This window comes from Zingiber officinale, chromosome 9A, assembly GCF_018446385.1.
Source record: "Zingiber officinale cultivar Zhangliang chromosome 9A, Zo_v1.1, whole genome shotgun sequence".
Lineage (NCBI taxonomy): Eukaryota > Viridiplantae > Streptophyta > Magnoliopsida > Zingiberales > Zingiberaceae > Zingiber > Zingiber officinale.
Genome location: NC_056002.1, coordinates 104,223,618 through 104,227,909, shown reverse-complemented (window position 1 = coordinate 104,227,909; position 4,292 = coordinate 104,223,618). Strand labels below are relative to the sequence as shown.

At 34.6% G+C, this 4,292-nt stretch overlaps 1 long non-coding RNA gene across 1 annotated transcript; it reads left to right on the top strand.

Annotated features, from left to right (window-relative positions):
- The first annotated feature begins 551 nt into the window (after nucleotides 1-551).
- Nucleotides 552-3,154, top strand: LOC122020936. Its single transcript, XR_006122376.1, has 3 exons — nucleotides 552-2,508; nucleotides 2,630-2,737; nucleotides 3,104-3,154. It is a non-coding gene; the product is annotated as an uncharacterized LOC122020936 (long non-coding RNA).
- The last annotated feature ends 1,138 nt before the right edge of the window (nucleotides 3,155-4,292 follow it).

The following is a 4,292-nucleotide window of genomic DNA, read 5'->3' as shown; positions in this document are numbered from 1 at the left end:
TTTACAACACTTAAAAGATAACGTTTTTTTAAAAAGCGTTGTCTTTATTTGTTTAACAACGCTTTTAGTGAAAAGCGTTGTCTATCTCTTTATTTTCTAACTAATAGACAATGTTTTCTTAAAAATCATTGTCTATTATTGATTTTTGTGGGTCAAAGACAACGTTTTTTGAAAAGCGTTGTCTATTATCAATTTTTTAGTGTCTATGACAATGATTTTTAAAAAGTGTTGTCTATTGTCAAGTTATCATCTCAATCTGGGATGTTATGAACCGTTGGATCAAGTAAGAAGTAATAAAACCCTTGGTTTCACTCGACACCTACCTATAATCTGGACCGTTGATCCATATTTAAAATAATATAGACCGTTGATCCAGATCTGAAATAATCTGAACCTTTACTTCATCAAGAATGAGATCAAGCCACCCATCCTTCTCATCATTAAATCTGACCCCACATCTCCTCTCCTCATAGATGGACGACCCAGATGAAAGAGAAAACCTTCCTTTATCTTCTCTCACGCAGAAGCACAATAGTTGGCTTGGGCTTTACTCATCCTCGCGTTTTCCTTTATCCCCTGATGCCCCTTTCTCTCTTCCGTGATTTCTCCAACGGCGACGAACGACGATGAGTGCCAGCGGCTGTGAGCGACGGTAAAGACATCTCAGATCGTGCTCAACTCATTGGAGGGGTTCTCCGACATTTTCCCCCTTCCGTGGCTACCGTGTTGCTCTCGCCAACGCGGGTTGCAAGGGCTAGGGTTCCACAGCAAGCGGCGGCAGGGCGAGCTTCGATCTTCATCCCATCGAAGTTGGTTCTTTAGTGTGTTCTTCACCTCCAGGCGTTTCTCAGACTTCTCTGTCTTTCTGGGGTTCAGACGGGCAAAGGAAGAAGACGGCGGCGGGGGCACATTCGGAACCGTCCAAGCTTGTCATCAAAGGGGTCATCGCCAGGGGCACATTCAGAACCGTCCATCGCGGTGTCTACGACGGCATGGACGTCGCCGGTGAGCCATAACCTAACATTTCTGACAAACAATTAGGGCTTTGCCTTCACGATGCCATCCTGACTGCTTGAAATCTCCCCTTTTTGTTTTCTAAAGATTGTTTCATGAATTCAATTTCTTTAGAATGCTTGCTTCCCTTTTTCTTTGCACTAAAGAGTAGAATCACCAAGATCAGTGTTCAATCTGACTTTGAACTCTCATCATCTATCATCGTATCTTTTCCTAGTTAATCTATTCTTCTACAAAAGTATTTATTACTTTCAAATGGATCATCACTAAATCTACCGTTGTTCATTAACAAAAAAAATTTCATTGGTTTATTACATTTTGCATTAATGATACCACGAGATTGTTATGTGTCTCTACTTTCACTATGGTTTGGTATGCTCAAGTTGGTTGCATATATAAAAAGTTGCTGATTGTGGTAATCAGAAAGCTCCAAGGGACTTCATTGGAGGTTGGTGTTTTTCCCGTGACATTTGTTGGATCAGTTGTTTTCTCACTTGTACTTTCATGTGAACCTGGCTAAAATAATGAGGTGTTGGTCTTGTGATATCTTTTGAAGGAAGAACAAAATGCAGTAATGAAACCGGAATGAGTTATAGTTGGACAATTGCGATGAGTTATAATTTTTTTTGTGGGGTTTGGAATATTATTTATTTGCCTTTTTCTTTTCATATCTGCTTTACACTTTAACCATGATGCTTCTTATTACACACTTTCTTAGCGCACACAACACGTTCACATATCTACTCCTGTTCCTCATCCATCATTGAAATTCCTTGATCGAGTACCAAAGCAGCATGCCATTTGCCTTTCATTTTCTGTGAATGTAATTTAGGCTAGGCTAGCTTTCCTTTATATAGGTTTTAGTTGATACAATTTCTTTAGTTTAATTCCATGTAATGCTTGTTAGTTTAGTGATTTATGTTCCAATGATGTTTGTTCTTTATTTGAATGCAATTAGTTTAGATTTTGTTACAAGCTCTAGTTTTTGTTTCACTAGATGTTTACTTGATATGTTTTTACTTTCCATGCTCTAGGTTAGATTGGATCAAAAATCCAGACTACGAACAAGTGAGTTTCCTACTTTCCCTTGCAAATTGTTGACATGCATATATAGTTTGTCATTGGATGATTATCTCATCTGTAATAATTCTTTTAAGAATTCAGTCTGCTCAAATGTTTGTTATCTTGAATTTGTTAGTTCTTTTATTTTTCTAGAAGTTGTGTAAGCATACTGAATTGGTTTATATTTTGAATCTTATTTTTTCTCCTATTTCATATTTCATGTCTATTATCGGATACTTGAATTATCTTTGTTCATATATTCTTTTATTTTCCCACATAATGGATTTGCATCATTGTTGGAGTTAGTTTTGGGTGACAGAACTTTGACTGAGTCTGTATCTCAACATTATGAATCTATAAACAACTACATAGAACAGATAGTCAGACCTTGCCATGTGGACTACAGAAACAATCTTACATGTCATCTGCAAGGTATTTATTTTCCCTATGTTTGCCTTTATGTTTAGTTGATAGTTTTATTCCAGTTGACTCTGTTCTGATGCATCAATTTCTTAACTTTTTTGAAATAAAGTTTTGACTTCTTGGATGATAGAAGTTGAGATTGTGAAAATTTCACATGTCAAGAGAATGTCAAGGAAACAAAAGGCAGTTAATCTGCATCATCATCTAATTCAAAAAACTCATAGGCTTATCCTGCAATGTAAGTAGGAATCTCTTTTTGTTTAATATAAATTGTCGTGATAATCATTTTATCCCATTATTTCCCATGTTTTGAGATGTTTTATTTGAAAACTATGATAGGTTAGGTCCATCTCCATTAATTCGACATTTGAAAGATAACTCCAACAGTTAATCCCCGAGTACTTCATACTCATATTATAGCTAGTCAAGTATTTATGCAACATGCTATCTGTCAATGAAAATTAAACTGCATCCTTTGCAAGAAAGACTGACAACTAGAAAAATAGTTCAATATCGCTACTAGTATTTCATGTTTGGAAATTGATTTAAGCAAGAAGTTTGCATGCTGACGACATCTTTGCCATGTGCAATTCAATCTTTGTAGGATCTTGAAGCACAAACAAAGTGATTGTTTGTGCTTTATCTAAGTGATTGTTTGAACATTTTTATAGCATGCATCTTGACAATTAATATAATTTTGAAGATCACTATCAAGGAAGAATGTTCAAAAGAAAGTAAAGGCTAAGGAGAAGAAACCATATACTCCATTCCCTCCTCAGCCACCAAGCAAGGTGAAGTTATTGTTGCAATATGTGAACATTAAATCTCATATTAGACCTTCACACTTATAGATCATTAGTCCTTTTATTTTCCTTTACTAGAATTAAATCGTAAGTTAAATTAAATTACAGTTACTTTATCATTTCTTAGTTTTTTTTTAACTTACATTTGCAATATTTGCATCTCGATTCATTCGATTATGTTCACTTTGTATTCAACATGAAGCTAAAAGGTGTTTTGTACATATTAAAGACTCTTTGGTGGTTTTTTTAGTTTCAATCTAATGCTCTTTTTAGCATCTTTATCCTGCTATAATGTTATTTTTTAAGATTATGTTGCATTGATTTCTAAAAGTTGCATGAAATCTCTCTACTCTGCCTTCAAAACCAACGATTTATGTTGTTTCAGGTAATTACTGTAGCCATTCCTACTATAGTTGGTGAAAACCTTAACGTGTTCATGACTTTAAAATAGTATATTCCAGATTTTCTTAAGGTGAGGACACAAATTTAATGAGGAATATACTTTATAAGATGTTAACATCTAAATTGGTATCCTATGCATCAACTTGATGATGTAATAGATCTTGAGATTCCAAGAGGAAGAAATAGACTTGTTTCTTTAAATGGTGAAACTTAAATTAAAGATTAGAAAGTCAACTAATGTAAGATGTCACTCCACTTTTCTTTTTATGATTTAGCTCATGATCAATCTAAACTTAAAGTATTAATCCAAAGCCTATGGTAACTTTCTAGATTCATTTTTATTTAAAGCATTCTTTCCTTTAATGGTCCCTTTTAGAATTTAATGTATGACTTACTCCTTAGCATCATATGGAGTGTGTGGGAACGTTTGCATTAGATTGTACCTTTTAGAATTAATGCTGCTTGATCACTGGGAAAAATAATGTTTGCATGGTTTATAATAGAAGCTTTGTATGCAGTGACATAGAATGAAAATTCTGCTTAATAAGAAATTTAAGAGCCATCATATTGTTTCAAGAGGTTACCATT